Below are 17,431 nucleotides of genomic sequence, written 5' to 3'. Positions count from 1 at the left end.
ACCAAAAAAAAAAAAAAAAAAACCAAAACAGAAAACGGTGCAGAAACAAAGTCAGAGGTCGGGTTATCCAGCACCAAATCTTTCTCCCATGGGGCATTTTAAAAGAATAGGGTTCACCAGCCCTTTCTAGTGGAAAGGCTGGCAAACAGCTGAAATTTTTTTTTTTTTTTAATCTGATGACCTTGATCCTTCCCGTGGGAAGGCTCCTTTCGCTTTTCGGTTGGGTTAGATGGAGAGTCACGTGGTCTCGGGCGCCTCTGCCCGCGCGCAGCTCAGCATCCCCGGCGCGGGGATGGGACCAGGTCTCGGGGCCGGAGCCGCTGCGAGCGGAAGCGCGGGGCGCAGCGCGGGGCGGGCCCCGGAGGCGAGCGGCGCGCGGCGGGCGGTGCGCGGGCCGCGGCTCCGGGGCGGGCGTCGGGGCAGCCGGCTCGGCGGCGGGGCCTCGGGGTGACGAGCGCCCCCTGGCCCGCGCCGCCCGTGCCCGCGCCGCCGCCCAGCTGAGCGCTCCGACCGCCGCCACCGGCAGGTAGGTCCCCGCGCGGGTCGCCGACCGATCGGGAGGGCAGGGCGCCCCGCGAGGGGCGCGGGGAGTGGGGCGGCCACCCAGCTCGGGCTCCGAGCCGATCCGGGACGGGGCGGGCAGCAGGACCGCGGACTCGGGAAGGGCGACAAGCGCCGCAAACTTTGGGTCTCCTTTCCGCGGTTTGTGGCGCGCGGGTCGCCGGGGATGCGCGGACCTTGGCCCGGCGGAGGCCGTCGGGGCCAGGGGCTGGGCGCCTCCGCTTGCTTCTGGGCTCCTCTCTCACCTAAACTGCGGGGTGGGAGGGAGGGAAGGAAGACGGTGGCGGAGAGTTTACTGTTTCCCGCACGCCCTGGGAAGGAGAGGTGTGTGATGCGGTGGCAGCCTGGCCACGGAGGAAAATTAAGTTTTCCTGGCGTTTGCTCGAGAAGCAGACGGGGCTGCCAACACTCGCTTCTAAACTAAGCCAAGTTTCTTTCCAGGGGCCTGGGGCAGGAGGAGGCCGGTTTTGATAAATGTCAGAAAACAAAAAACTGGGGCTCAATCCTGTAGTCTTGGGGTGAGAGTGTTTTTCAGCTTTGGGGGCCGCACGTCAAGAAGCTAGAGCTACTGCCTTTATATTTTATTCGGTTCTAAAGAGCAAGGGTTATCAGTGTGAAATGGGCCTTTCACGCTAAGGACGGCGTTCCCTGCGGGCGGGCTCACCTGGGAGATGCTGGGGTTTCTGCAAGGAGAAAGCTTTGTCTCTGGGCTTGTCCTGCTCAGAGCGGTGCTGATAAAAGATGATTCAGTGGTGGACCGAGCTGACCAGGAGGGGGCTGGTGACACGGGGGGGAGAATGAGAAGGCGCCTCTCTCCTCGCCCATGGAATGGTCCACCCCCAGGTAGGGAGAGCGTGCAGGTCCCTTTCTGAACACAGGTCTGGTTGTTGCTCCCCTTACGTTCTCTAGAAGCTGTGACCACCACCGTCCTTTCCTGGTGGGGAAATTTGATAAACAAGCCCTATTAGGAAAATGGTGGTGCTCCACTCCCGCCCCACACCCCAATCCTGTGAATTACCATCTTCATTTCCCCCCGAACTTATCTTTTAACTCTTGTAAAATGGCAGTCTCACGGCCAGTGCTTCAGTCTTTTTTAAAAAATGCTGTGTCTCCTGGGAAGGAGGGTGACATTTACTAATTTGGTTGCAAATTACTTCTGAAGTTGGTGCGAGGCTGTTTAGAATCCCTCGGAGATCAGCACTATTGTCTGAAGCAGGTGTCTGCTGCAGACTCTTCTTAGTCTTTCTCATGTCGATTGAACGTACATATATTTAAACATGCGGCATAGGAAGAGCTTCTAAAACCTTCAAAGCCTCAGCTGTGGAACTCCTCCAAGTTAGCAGTTAAGTCTAAATTAAGTTGGTTTGTTTGGGGTTTTTTTTCCCCCACTCTCTCATAAACTTTTCTCTGATTTCACGAGCAACCTGTCCCCATCGCCAGCCTTTGTTTCGGCCCTCCGTGATTTTTCTTGTAAGCTTTTAAAATGTAAGCTTCCAGGGAGGACTCTCGTCACCACCCTCCGCCGTGTTGTGTTCACTTCCGCCACCGTCTTGTGCAGCGGTTGCTTGGGATGGCAGATGGCTCATGGGCAAGCTTCTTTGTCCTACCAGATCCTTCTCCCTTCTGCAGAAATTCCCTATTGTCTGTTTGAAAGATACATAGGCCAGTGCCTAGAACTTTCTTTTGTTGAGGTGCCCCTGGCCTTTCATTTATGCAGAGATATTGTTCAGTTAGTCACACCTTGGTTCTTCTTCAGATTTCTAAGGTGCCTTTCAACACTGAAATGAGCTTTCTCTTGTTTGTAGCAGGTCCTGCAGGGGGTTGGGAGGGGGTGCTCCCTGGAATAGCCTGTTCCTCTCTATTTCTATAAAGGTCCCTCTTGCAATTGTAATATATTCCCTCTCTTCTATGGAAAAGAGGCAATTCTTCTGTGTAGTGAGTCTGGTATGTTACCTGAAATTCCATGTGGACTAGGTCCAGGATTTTTTCCAAGAGTGTGGCCTTATAGTACAAATCTGTAACTGGCATTCAGGAGTAAAGCTCCACAAAATCCCCTTACAATGTGGAATTTGATGACAGGACATTTGCCTTCTTTTTAAAATAGGAATTGGAATTAGTACTACCTGTTCTGAATGCATTTGCTTTGGAGTTACTGATTGTGTTGTTTGCCTCTAAAAGTATGGTTGATGTAGTCATCTAATATAACTGTTAATAAGGATATTTTTGATTTCAGATGACATCCTTTTTCTAGGGTTCAATCTTATCATTTTCCCCAAGTAATTTTCACAAATCATTTCATTAAAATTTTAAAAAATGGTTATATGATAAAAAGGCCGAGAGAACACAGATGTATCATGTGAGTTCCTATTTATATAAGTTTGTTGCCCAAAATCAGATTGTAATTATAAGCAAGGGAATTAGTCTTGTGACAACATACATCATGTTAAACTCATTCTTTCTGTTTCTGTCCATTAGTTTGGAAGTTTAAGCTTCTCATTTTCAAGCAGTCATGCATCCAGCTTTGCTTTTTAATACCTATTCTAGCTGTCAAGGCAGAAATCAGGAGCAAGTCGTAGAAAAACATGATGTTGAGGCAAGAAGATGAATTATGAGGTGTTTCCTTGCAATAATGGAAACCTCTTTCATTATTTTAACCTGTCAACCATTTGTACATGATTATTCACATTGCTCTGTCATCTGAGGCTATCCTTGAGACAAAATGAGAACCAGAAGTTTCTGAAATTAGGACTAGCAGAGCCAACGCCTGGAATCATAGATTTCTGCTCTGGGATTAAATTAGCAGATATTCAAAGCCACTCACTCTGGCAGTACATACTCTACAGGCCGATGTTACCTTTTGATTTTTTTCCTTGTTTGGTTCAAAAATTTTTTTTCTTGGTGTATTGTTGATTGACAGTGTTGTGCTAGTTTCAGGGGTAAAGCAAAGTGGTTCAGTTATACATGTACCTGTGTCTATCCTTTTCCAGATTCTTTTCCCATATAGGTAATAAGGGTATTGAGTCTAGTTCCCTGTGGTATACAGTAGATCCTTGCTGATTATTTTTTATATATTAGTATGTGTATGTTAATCCCAAGCTCCTAATGTATCCCTCCACCCCACCCCAGCATTTCCCCTTTGGTAACCATAAGTTTGTTTTTGAAATCTGTGAGTCTGTTTCTGTTTTGTAAATAAGCTCATTTATATAGCTTTTTAAAAAATTATAACTTTGAATTAAGCTAATCCTATTCATGGTAATCGGAGCCAACAAAAGCAGTAAGACGTGATTTATTGATGTATTAGTACTTATAATTTATGGGCCAGATATTATATGGCACATAATTTTACTTGTATTTGGTAAATATTAGTCTCATTCAATCTTTGCAAAGTTTTTATAAATTTGATATCACCATCATTATCACCATTGTTGTCATTATCCTTGTTAGCATTCGCATTTTGCAGTTGGGGAAATGGAGGCTGAGGGAGGTTGAGTCATTTGCACAGTTCTTAACAGCTGATAAATGTTAGAATCAGGCCTATGTGATTGCCAAGCCTTGCCAAAAACCACAGAGCTGGATAACCTACCAATTAAATTTTGTAAATTGCGATAAAAATACACCTGACAAAATCTGCCATCTTAATCATTTTTAAATTTTAAACAGGTCAGTGGCACTGAGTACATTCACACTGTCATGCAGCCATCACCACCATCCATCTGGCAGAGCTCTCTTCATCTTGCAAAATGGAAACTATCTACCCATTAAACAATTCACTCCCCGTTCCCCCTTCCTTCAGCCCTTGGTTCTACCTTCTATCGCTGAATTTGGCTCCTCTGGCTCCCTTGTATAAATGGGATCGCACAGGATTTGTCTTTTTGTGAGTTGCTTGTTTTACTAAACTATGTCCTTCAGGTTCATCTGTGTTCTAGCCTGTGTCAGAATTTCCTTTCTTCTCAAAGGCTGAATAACATTCCATTTTATCTACCATGGGTTCAATGGACACGAGTTTGAGCAAACTCCAGGAGATGGTGAGGACAGGGAAGCCTGGGTCGCAAGAGTTGGGCACAGTTGAGCAACCGAGCAACAACAGTATCTCCCACAATGTGTCTGCCACATTTTGTCTACCCATTCATCTGTTCCTAGTTGTTTGGGCTGCTTCCACATTTTGGCTTACGAATAAGGCGGCTGTGAATATGAGTGTAAAAATATCACTTCAGATCTCTGCTTTAAATACTTGTGGCTGTATACCCAGAAGTGGAATTGCTGGATTAGATGATAATTCTGTGTTTAGTTTTTTGAGGAGCTGCAACACTGTTTTCCATGGCGACTGCACCAGGTTGCATTTCCACCAACAGTGCAGGAGGGTTTCAGTGTCTCCCATCCGCGCCCAGGCTCCTTACTTTCTGTTTGTTGATTGTTGCCATCCTAATGGCTGTGAGATGGTAACCAATTAACATTTTACCAAACCATTTGGTGCCCGACCTCAGGGGTTCATGGGTTGATGCTGCTTCTGAATTCATTTTTTTTTTTTTTCCTATCTCATCCTGTACTTGTGTCCCTTATTATTTTTTTCCTCTCTCTTTATTTCTTTTAACCTTGAAACATCCCAGACTTAGAGAAAAGCTGTAATTGCAGTACAAAGGGGAAAATCCTTTTACCCTTTCAACCCTACTGATGATGTCTAAATAAGTTGCGGACTGGATGCCCTATCACCTTATCGGTTCTTTCATGTGTGTTTCTTACAAATAGGAACATTCTCCCCCAGAAGCAGAGAATAGTCACAAAATTAGGAAATGAAGTTAATATGTCCCCTTTTTTAGTGCAGAATAATTGGAGGACTTAACGAGTCCAGCATCTCCTGCAGGACTAGGGAACCCACGGGCAGAAGGGCTTCTGCCCGCTAGAGAGGGCTGCCCCTACTCACATGAAGTTCCTTGTGGTTTAGCAAGGAGCAGTTGTCGAGAATCAGGTAAGCGTGGCCTTCATTGTAATGATGCTAAATGTGCAGAACAGACCCTTTGCAGACAATTAAAGGTTATCGTCTTGTATGTGACCAAAACAAGACAAATTACCAGGACAGTGGGGAAAACCAGAAAGTTGGCGGTTGTGCTTTCATCCACCAAGTTTTTGTTGGGAGCCTCAGAGCCACACACTGTGCTGTGTAACCATGGGCGAGATGCAACCAGGTAAAGGGGAAATTCTGAGTGTGATGATTTCATCATGTGTTATATCAGTTTATAGTATTACCGTGCACAACTGTGTTGCAGATTTGTTTCCTCTTTGCTACTATAAACTCCGAAAAGGCTGGCATTTGCCTGGAGCCCTTTTCCCGGCACCTACAGCAGGACTGGTGCCCGAGGAGCCCCCAGTGAACCCACAGTGCAGAATGAGTGTGTGCATGCTGTACTGGGCACACATGTGGTGCCAAGGGGACACTAGATCTGGGGTGTCTGGGCAGGCATCCAGAGAAAGTGGCAGTGCAGCTGAGACCTGCTGTGCAGGTGAGGATGTTTTGAAGGTGGGATTGCATTTTAGGATGGCCTGTGAGCATGACATCCTAGTAAGGCAAAGGACAAACCCTGTCTGGTTTGAGCAGAGCAGTGAGGGAGGAGAATGGGGTGAGCCCAGACGCTTCCCTCTCAAAGTGTGTTGATCACTACCACATCAACTACCGCTCTTTAGTTGAAAGTACAAACAGCGGCCCCTTAATCACCCTTGGCTAGCCTGCCCTGTTACCATCTCCAGCCCTCTGCATTGTTCACACTGGGCATATGCTAAAATAAGCATCTAGCCGGTAGAGTCCCGTTGCCAAGATATGGGTGAGTTTCCAAAGCAAGCCAGGCGCTGAGAATTCATGGTCAGATGACTCTTCACAGCCCAGGTGAGCAAGAGGCCGAGTCTTTCATGAAAGTCAGCTGACATGCCCTTCTTGCAGTTTGGGGAGAAATTCATGTCAGCTGTGTGGTAGCGTTTTTAGAGCGGTAGTTTTCAACTTTTTCCATTCTGTGGTCTGCTAATGTACTGTTTGCAGTGATACAGAGTTGGGCCTCTCATCTAGTGTTTTTTAAACTGCAAAGCACAATCATTATTGGATTGTGAGATTCGCATTGTGTTGCAACCAGCAAATCTTTCAACATGAAATGGAACAGAAAGACTAGCATGCATTTCACATAGCAAGAGTAAATAATTCATGAGATTTGGGATCGTGGACTTTGGGATATGTGTCTTCTGATCATCCTAGACCTATGACCTTTAGTTTTCTGTAACGTTCCTTTAAGTTGTAGAATCATACACTCTCTGGCCTGGAGGGAGGCAGAGGAAAGTGATGTTGGTTGAGTGGGCATCATGCCACGTGTCTGGGGTATGTGAGACATTTTCTCCTCAAGTCCTGCCTGTTGAGTGGCTCATCCACAGTTTATAGAGATGCTGAGGCGGGTCGAGGTCAAGAATCTTCATCAAGGGTCCCACAACGAATGACTAGCTGTGAACTCTGATCTCTTGGCTCCCAATTTAAGCTCCTTTTTCTGCCTCCGTGGGTTATATTCCCAAAGTTTGTTCATCAGTTGGCTGTTTGGGGAAGATGTCATCTCAGGGGGAGAGTGTTAAAATCAGATTCCACGTTTGTTAAGAGGAATACGGACTTTGGGATGTGCCCTGTCAGCTTCTTAAGGAAAAAAAAAAAAAATTGCCTAGAAAAAAATAGTATTGATACAACAGACCAGAGATTGTGGGGCCTGAAGTCAACAAAGATGAAAACAGCCCCTCTGCCCTCCCCTTGAAGCACCCCCCAACCCTGACTCAGGCTGGGAGCAGCAGCTTGGGTGGAGCCACATGAGCTGATGTGCTTTTCTTTCCAAAACTGGGGTCCCCGGGTCCACAGCGGAGTCCCATCTCCTCCCAGTGTGGAGCCAGAGGCTGCTGAGCTTCTAGGGGACAGAATCATGCCACTCTGCAAATTCGTGGCGTCGGGCCTCTGTGATTTCCAGCGTCAGCCAGGCCCTCCCTCAGACTTTGCCCAGTCAACTCCCTGCCCCTGTAGAATACAGCAGCCATTTCAGACCGTCTCCTGCCGCCACCATCCCCTCAGCCTGCTTCGCTGAGAAAACGGGAGTTTCCCTGATGGAAACAACCTCACCCTGTGATGACAGGGCTCCATGCCCAGCTCTGGATCACCCTCCCTTCCTTCCCCTTTTTTATGATAAAAAAACAGAAGCCTCACCATCTAAGGTTCATTTCTCCACTGATGCTCTGGATTCCATTTCTTCTTTCTCTGTGGAAGGAGGAGGAATCTCATTCTCTTGATTATCTCATTCTGCATCTGTATTTTCCTTACCCCGCCTGGTCCCACCTCACTGCACAAGCATGCTGAAGCCCCTTCCTTCTCGGAAGAAGAACGCCATCCTTCTTCACCTTCCTCCAGCCATGGCCTTCTCCTTCATCCTCTTCACAGCCAGCCTGCTTAAATTGTCCCCCGCCCCTGCTGCTCTGTCCTCACTCCCTGCCACGGCCAGACATCTGGCTCTGTTGCCTCTGGGATGTAACACATTCATGCTCCCTTTTGCTTTATTGTTGTTCAGCTGCTAAGTCGTGTCTGACTCTTTGCAGTCCCATGGACTGTAGCCCATCAGGCTCCCCTGTCCATGGGTTTTTCTAGGCAAGAATACTGGAGTGAGTTGCCATTTCCTCCTCCAGGGGATTTTCCTGGACCAGAGATTAACAGGCAGATTCTTTACCATTGGGCCATCAGGGAAGCCCTCCCTTTTGCTGACTCTTGCTCAATTCCACTCCTTCCTTCCTTGACTTCTCTGCAGCAGATGGTGTACTGACCACCTCTGCATTCTCGGAGCAACACCCTCATCCCACCCCTGCTTCCCATTCTCCTTCCTTCCCCTCTTCTGCTTTGCAAGCTCCTGCTCTCCCTCCTTTCCCATGGAAGGTTGATGTTCCTCTGGATTCTCACTCCGTGGGTAACCTCGTGCTCACTGACCTGAATAGCCATCCCCTTGCTGACCACTCCCTAACAGTGAGCTCTCCAGAGTCCTTTTGCGGCTAGCTGCTGAATGGGTGCATCTAGTACCGCGTGCCTCAGACTGCTTGCACGGTCTTCCCCTTTCTCTTCCCACACGATAACCTCCTTCCTTTCCTGTCTGTGGCGCTGTCTCACCTGTTCTTGCACGAGCAGAAATCTGGATGTTTTCTGTGACTCCTCACCTCCTCATTTCACCTCAAGCCAAGTTCTGGTAGATGCACACCCCTACGTATCTTTTATTCCACCCACTTTTCCCACCCCGAATCAGGTCACCACCATTTCCCTTCTGGATCACCGCCAGAACCTCCTCCCTGGTCTCTGTTACTGTGGGTTGTTCTCCACTGTACAGCTTGGAGGATCCTTGTAGAACCCAGATCTGAGCTTGTCACTCCTTGCGTTAAACTCTGCAGTGGCTACCCAGTGTTATTTGGAATGAAACCTGGACTCTAACATGGATGTTGTTCAGTTGCTAAGTGGTGTCTGACTCTTTGCGACCCCATGGACTGCAGCACACCAGGTTTCCCTGTCCTTCACCATCTCCTGGAGTTTGCTCAGACTCATGTCCATTGAGTCAGTGATGCTGTCTAACCATCTCATTTTCTGCTGCCCTCGTCTCCAATGAATATTCAGGGTTGCTTTCTTTTAGGATTTGCTGGTTTGATCTCTTGCCATCTAAGGGACTCTCAAGAGTCTCCTCCAGCACCACAGTTTGAAAGCATCAGTTCTTTGGTGCTCAGCCTTCCTTATGGTCCAACTCTCATGTCCAGACATGACTATTGGAAAAACACAGCTTTGACTATTTGGACCTTGTCAGCAGTGATGTCTCTGCTTTTTAATATGCTGTCTAGGTTTGTCACAGCTTTCCTTCCAAGGAGCAAGCATCTTTTAATTTCATGGCTGCAGTCACCATCTGCAATGATTTTGGTGCAGAAAATAAAAATGTCTGCACAAGCGGGATCATCAATTCAGCAGGTTTTGCCTGTGGGTTTCTAGAATTACCTAGATACATTCTACTAGAAGTTCAGAGTTGAAGGTGACAGAAAACATTTTACATGCTTAAAGACAACTTCTTACAAGGGAGAAACTCTGTCTCCCCATCCCTGTGGTAGACTTTTCTCCCCCATCACCCTCCCAGTTTCTCACCTTGCTGAGAAATGCCAGTAATGAAAGGAAAAGAGACCGAGTTAAGAATGATAAGGAAATAAAAAGTAATACTGAGATATTCCAAAATATCCCCCTACAAGCAAATGGATGAGGCAGGGGGTAAACATGGAATGCAGATACACAGAGAGCTCAAAATTATTTTAGTAAAAAAAAATATCAAAGGATAAAAGAGATTAAAATTTAATAAAATGATGTTTTTAGGATCTTTCAGAACAAAACCATCATGATCTTAAACTTCATTAAGAAAGGTAAAAAGATATAAAAGATCAAAAGTGAAGGATGAAATTCAAGAGTTAGGATGATAAAGGCCTGCCAAAGATTAAATAATTGAGAGCATTCAAAGAAAAATGTCTTTAAAGAGTAATAAATTTGTTTTAAAAAATATTTTTATCAGAGTATAGATGCTACATAATGCTGTGTTAGTTTCTGCTGTACAGCAAAGCGATTCAGCTACACATACACATATATCCCCTCTTTTGGGGTTTCTTTCCCATTCAGGCCACCAAGTTGAGTAGAGTTCCCTGGGCTGCACAGCAGATTCTCAGTAGTTATCTGTTTCATACACAGTAGTGTATAGGAATGTCAGAGCGTCTGACACAACTCAGCAACTGAGCAGCAACCACGCACGTCAGTCCCAATCTCTCAGTTCATCCCACCGTACGCCTGCCTTGGCATCCTTACACTTCTTCCCTTCATCTCTGGTTCTGCTTCTGCTTTGCAACTATGATCATCTAAGAGTCCTAAAGGAGATCACTTCCGGGTGTTCACTGGAAGGACTGCTGCTGAAGCTGAAACTCCAGTATTTTGGCCACCTGATGTGAAGAACTGACTCATTTGAAAAGACCCTGATGCTGGGAAAGATTGAAGGCAGGAGGAGAAGGGGATGACAGAGGAGGAAATGGTTGGATGGAATCACCGATTTAATGGACATGAGTCTGGGTAAACTCCGGGAGTTGGTGATGGACCGGGAGGCCTGCTGTGCTGCGGTTCATGGGGTCGCAAACAGTCGGACACGACTGAGCGACTGAACTGAAATAAAGAGTCATAAATTCTGTAGGGCAACGATCCCCAGCCATTTTGGCACCCGTGATCGGTTTTGTGGAAGACAGTTTTTCCATGGATCAGGAAGTCAGGTGGATGGTTTCAGGATGATTCGAGAGCATGACATTTTTTGTGTGCTTTATTTCTAATCTAACGCCACTGATCTGACAGAGGTCTGCGGCCCAGAGGTTGGGGGCCCTTGCTTTAGGGGACTTACTAAAAGGTAGAATAACCAAAAATATGAAACCAGAGGAGAAAAACACATACTCTTTTAAAGAAGATTAAAAATAAATCCCAGCAGTAATAAAATGAGCACTCGCATGGGTTCCCAACAGCTAGTAAGCCATGGCTAAAACAATGTTAACACAGGAGCTTAGGGTTTGGGCTTATACCTCAAAAGCCCATGTCACCCAGTGGGATTTTGGAGGCAATTTTTACAGTACACTTCTGCGTGGATGCCATCATGTTTTGGAGGAAATGCTGTGTGTGTTCCACTGGGACGGTTGCAACCTCCGGGCGGAGGGGGTGGGGTGGGTGGCAGTCACACCAAGGCAACTGAAGAGTTATGCTCATCTTTGTCTGCCAAACAAGGGAGATGCTTTTAATTGTGTGAGGCTCAGCATCCCTGCCCTCCAGAGCTCAATGGAGTCTCCACCCCAAGCACTCTGCTTTCCTCTGGGAAGTGAGAAGATCAGGTGGTACCCGGGTGCATTCCTCACCCTGTTCATGGAGCCTCTTCTTCATCAGGGTCCATTTGGCAATTATCCAGGAGAGAGTCCTTTCCTGTTACATCTTTTCTATGTAGCTTGTGATGTGTTTCCTCTCCTTCTTCTGCTTTCTCGTGTCTCTGGGGATTTGTGATTCTGTCTGGCTCATAAACAGAGCTCAATAAAAATATTTTTTTCTGATGTTTATATATTTGGCTGTGCTGGGTTGGAGAAGACAATGGCAACCCACTCCAGTACTCTTGCCTGGAAAATCCCATGGATGGAGGAGCCTGGTAGGCTGCCAGAGGGTCGCTAAGAGTAGGACACGACTGAGCGACTTCATTTTCACTTCTCACTTTCATGCATTGGAGAAGGAACTGGCAACCCACTCCAGTGTTCTTGCCTGGAGAATCCCAAGGATGGGGGAGCCTGGTGAGCTACCGTCCATGGGGTTGCACAGAGTCAGACACGACTGAAGCTACTTAACAGCAGCAGCAGCATGCTGGGTATTAGTTATGACATGCAGAATCTTTAGTTGCAGCATTTAAACTCATAGTTGAGGTAGGTGGGATTTAGTTCCCTGACCAGGGATCAAACTGAATTCAATTCAGGGATCCTCTGAATTGGGAGCAGGGAGTCTTAGGCACTGGACTGCGAGGGAAGTCCCAATAATGATACTGTAATTCGGTTATTATCTCCTGAGAAAGCTTGGTCAGTGACCTTGTTGTTGTTCAGTTGCTAAGTTGTGTCTGACTTTTTGCAACCCCGTAGACTGTACCACACCAGGCTTCCCTGTCCTTCACTATCTCCCAGAGTTTGCTCAAACTCACGTCCATCGAGTTGGTGATGCCATCCAACCATCTCATCCTCTGTTGTCCCTTTCTCTTCCTGCCCTCAATCTTTCTCAGCATCAGGGTCTTTTCCAGTGAGTCAGCTCTTTGTATCAGGTGGCCAAAGTATTGGAGCTTCAGTTTCAGCATATTAAGGGTTGATTTCCTTCCAATGAATATTAAGGGTTGATTTCCTTTAGGATTGACATACATCAAGGACATACACCAGGTCTTCTATTTCCTTCTCATCTTAAACTCTCAGCACAGAGCTCAGACTTCATCTTCATTTGCGGAAGATAGGACATCTCCTCGTCAGAGAATAGATTTTATTTTTCTCTCATTGCCAGCATGAAGGAGTCTAATTACAAATGTCATGTTTTTCAGGACCTGCTCATTAGTACTAAGAGCTCTGAGCACTGTAACATTTGCCCATGTGCTTAAGGTGGATGTTAGGGGTATGACTGAGAAGTGGTGCATGGGGCCGAGTGCATTATTAGACTTCAGTGCCTTGACTTCTGTTTGGCCAGACTCTATACCAGAGCACCTGCTGCCTCCCTCCCCTCCCCAGCCATCCACCTTGTTTCCCAGGTCCCTTGCAATGAATGAAGACATATGGGAGTTGGCATGCAAGGGTATTAAGAATCCAGATTAGATCATCCTTTTCCATAGCAGAGACTGTAGAGAGGCTATAGGATCTTGGAGCAACTTTCCCCCTGCCTTGGTCCAGCTTTTCCACCATCAGGCAGTCTTCCTGAGCTGTCTGACAATGAAGGCAGATGGAAAGATCACAGAATTGGGGGTAGGAGACCAGTCTTCTCTGACCTGCTTGGCCATGTTGACCATAAGATGAGTGAGTTGGATGAGGGGGTCTCTAGAATCCCTCCTAATCCTAATATTTTGTAGCTGTTCGGGGAGGGTGTCTTTTGAGATCTACACATTCCACTCACACCAGGATTTCCCCCAGGCACCTGGGTGGTGCAGTATCAAATACATGTCATGGCTCCCAGCCTATAGTTAACCCATTCATTAGCCTGGGTGTAGAATACAGAGTATATTATGTCCCCTACATATGAGTGAGTTCTGTTCTGAGTGTGCATTCATAAATCTAATTTGTTCATAAATCCAACAAAGTTAGCCTAGGCACCCAAATAACACAATTGGCTGTATGTTGTTGTTGTTCAGTAGTTACATCCTGTCCTACTCTTTGTGACCCCATGGACTGCAGTGCACCAGTCTTCTCTGTCCTTCACTATCTCCCAGACCTTGCTCAAACTCATGTCTGTTGAGTCAGTGATGCCATCCAACCATCTCATCCTCTGTCACCTCCTTCCTTTCCTGCCTTCAGTCTTTCCCAGCATCAGGGTCTTTTCTAATGAGTTGGCTTTTTGCATCAGGTGGCCAGAATATTGGAGCTTCACCATTAGTCCTTCCAATGAATATTCAGGGTTGATTTCCTTTAGGATTGACTGATTTGATCTCCTTGCAGTCCAAGGGACTCTCAAGAGTCTTCTCCAACAACCCGAAAGCATCAGTTCTTTGGTGCCCAACCTTCTTTATCAGCTCTATAGTAACTGTATTGTAATAGGTTTATAATACTTTTTACACAAATAATACATAGATAACAAACACAAAAAATAAAACATTTTAAATCTTACAGTACAGTACCTTGAAAAGTATGCCAGACATGTGAACTAACTTACATGACTGGACATGTGAATGCATGTTGGCATCTTTGAAAGTTCGCAACTTGAAGGTTTGTATGTAGCGAACTTACTGTATTCTCAATGGTTGGAACATGTACCTCTTCACCAGTAAACAGGAGAGCAGTCACCCAAACACTGAAATCATTCTGCTCTCATTTTAAATTTTGCAAATTAAAGCCTACCTGTGAAAAAAAAAGGGCAACAGCACATCTTTCCTTCTCCTGTGTTAGTGGTGATGGTAGCACAAGAAGTCTGCTAACAGCCAGGTCTTCTCAAAATGCTGATTCTTCAAAAAGAACACCTTGATTTCCTCAGTGGACTTTGTTTCTGGAAGATAAGCTCATGAGGAATAGCAGCCAGATAGCATCTTCTCTGCTCTAAGAGTGGAAACTCTGTTCTTCTGCATGAGTCATTGGAGAAGAAAAATACATTATCATGTATTTTTAAATGATTGAATTGCATTGCTTCTTTTTAAAAAATATTTATTTACTTATTTATCTTTGGCTACACTGGGTCTTCGTTGCTGTGTGCAGGCTTTCTCTAGTTGGTGGCTAGTGGGGGCTACTCTTTGTCGCAGAACTTGGGCTTATTGCATTGATTTCTCTTGCGGCACAGCACAGGCTCACTTTATGGGCTTCACTGGTACAATGCATGGGCTAGGGTACCACAGCAATCCTGGATAGTTAAAGTCCTTACGATTTTGAAATAATTCAGGGAGCGATCACTTGCAGAATTCCAAGTGCTGATGCAGAAGCAGCTTAAATATTTGCCAAAAGTACAGCACAAAGTACTCTCACCTTCCTCTGTTCCAGTGAAAAGAAGGAGTTTACTGCTGGGATTCTTTTTAAGTTCCTGGGCCCTGAGATCTGTTATTAGTTATAATACACTTGGGGTATTTGATGAAAGCACTTTTGGAAAGAAAGCCATGTGAGCAGTAGGAAAGGCTTTGTTACTTATTAAAATAAAATAAATGCAACGCTGTTGTTGTTGTTCAGTCACCCAGTTGTGTCCCACTCTTTGCGACCCCATGGCCTGCAGCATGCCAGGGGTCCTTGTCCCTCACCATCTCCCAGAGTTTGCCCAAGGTCGTGTTCATTGTGTCGGTGATGCCATCCAGCCATCTCATCCTCTGACGCCCTCTTCTTCTGCCCTCAGTCTTTCCCAGCATCAGGGACTTTGCCAATGAGTCATCTGTTCACATCAGATCACCAAAATCCTGGAGCTTCAGCAACTTGCTTGACCCCAAATTGCCAGTATTGCTGAGCATAAGCTAGCAGATAATTTTAGAAATTTTAATGAAGGCAAACTTAATCCATTAATAGTGTGCCATAGGTGAAACTGGTAGAGAGAAATCCCAATTCAATATTTGAATTTTATTATTTCAATTGAAAGGAAGAAGGGCAAGCCCTTCTCTTTTGAGAGCAGGTTAGAGGTACTCAGAACAGAGAGAATATATCTTCATTAAATATACAAAATCAGGGGACTTCCTAGGCCATCCCATGGTTAAGACTTCACTTTCCAGTGCAGGAGGTACAGATCCCATCCCTGGTCAGAGACCGAGAATCCCACATGCCTCATGGCCAAAAAAAACAAACATAAAATGGAAGCAATAATGTAACAAATTCAGCAAAGACTTAAAAAATGATCCACATTAAAAAATCTTTTAAAACATAGTAATGTGAAAAAATAAATATACAAAGTCATTTTCTCCTAGAAAAATATGGTAGATATTTTCTGGTGGAAAAAATAGTATAGACCTCTGGGTCTAAATATCTAGACCCAGAGAGAGAGATCACACCATTTATTCAAGTACTGGTTTGTCTCAAGACACTTAGCAGTACAGCTAAGAAAGCAAAATATAAAGAACTGTCAAACATTCTGCAAGTCCAAAAAGTGAGACACATGTTTGTTTGGATGTTTGTCTGAAAACTATCAATAGGAAAGTTCAGGCTGAATTCCAGGGAATTTTAATCCACACACTGCATTCTCTTAGTTTTTTGTGAGATGGAAACAGGATTACATTTTCTAAGAACCACTTTTTTAAAAGCTTGAGCACTAATCAGTTAAGTGTGATGTAGGTTTGAAATTAGAGTTGGTGGTAAGTAATTAAGTGAAGTACAACTTAACCCATGCTGGCAGTGAGTGGATCAGTGCTGCTGTCCTGAACTTGTTAAGACCCCAGTGTACTATTAATATTGATTTGACCTAGAATATTGCTTTGGATAGCAGTCGCTGGGTAGCAAACATCTGCAATACTTTGTAGCTTAAAAGAACACCATTTGATCTGCTCATGATTCTGTGGGTCAGGAATTTGGGGCTGGCTCTGCTGATCATGGATTCACATGGGGTCTCTTCTGAAGCTGTGCACAGATCTGAGATGGAATTGCTCATATTGGGTTGGCCAAAAAATTTGTTTAGGTTTCTCTATATCGTAACTCCAGTACTTTGGCCACCTCATGCGAAGAGTTGACTCATTGGAAAAGACTCTGATGCTGGGAGGGATTGGGGGCAGGAGGAGAAGGGGACGACAGGGGATGAAATGGCTGGATGGCATCACTGACTCGATGGACGTGAGTCTGAGTGAACTCCGGGAGTTGGTGATAGACAGGGAGGCCTGGTGTGCTGCAATTCATGGGGTCGCGAAGAGTCGGACACGACTGAGCGACTGAACTGAACTGAACTGAACTGATACCATCTTACAGAAAATCCCAAATGGACTTTTTGGCCAACCCAGTGTATTAAATGGACTTCCCTGGTGGCTCAGTGGTAAAGAATCTACCTGCCAATACGGAAGACGAGGGTTTGATCCCTGGCTCAGGAAGATCCACTGGAGAAAGAAATAGCAACTCACGCTCATATTCTTGAGTGACATGGGGCAAGGTGGAGAATGGCAATTCTTGAGAATACTCACTGTAATATTCTTGCCTGGGAAATCCCATGGACAGAGGAGCCTGGTGGGCTACAGTCCATAGGGTCACAAAGAGTTGGATGTGACTGAGCGATTAAGCAGCAACAGATGACACTTGGCGGGTTTGGCTAGAAGGCTGGAACCCTCGGCTCCTTCTCTTTCTCTCTATGCAGCCACGTTGGACTTCTTTTCATGGTGTTTAGATCCTCACAGTAAATATCTGCCATGGACAAAGGCTCAAATCTCTTAAGGGCCAAACTAAGAAGCCACGGAGCATCACTTCTGCCGAGATCTCCTGGTCAAAGCCAGTCTCAAGTCAGCCGTGATGACAGGGAGGGGGCTGGGCCGAGGAGCATCACAGGAGAGCTTTGGAATGGGAGGTGCTCTGGCAGCTACCCTTGGAAACACACGTATTTAGGCTGTGATAGGATAATATTTCACCACCTCACATTTCTTTTCTGAGACGGAACCTCTAGTCTCACTGGTGGCAG

At 45.7% G+C, this 17,431-nt stretch overlaps 1 protein-coding gene across 1 annotated transcript in view; it reads left to right on the top strand.

Moving 5' to 3' along the window:
* Positions 1-425: 425 nt before the first annotated feature.
* The window catches only part of PRKCQ (protein kinase C theta), a 154,550-nt gene continuing 137,544 nt past the window's right edge, over positions 426-17,431 (top strand). The window contains exon 1 of the mRNA XM_052650657.1: positions 426-526. The gene's annotated coding sequence lies outside the window, so the exon portion shown is untranslated. The remainder of the gene's footprint in view (positions 527-17,431) is intronic.

Source organism: Budorcas taxicolor, chromosome 13, assembly GCF_023091745.1.
Source record: "Budorcas taxicolor isolate Tak-1 chromosome 13, Takin1.1, whole genome shotgun sequence".
Classification (NCBI taxonomy): Eukaryota; Metazoa; Chordata; class Mammalia; order Artiodactyla; family Bovidae; genus Budorcas; species Budorcas taxicolor.
The sequence above is the reverse complement of the archived record's forward strand: the minus strand, read 5'-3'. Positions and strand labels throughout refer to the sequence as shown.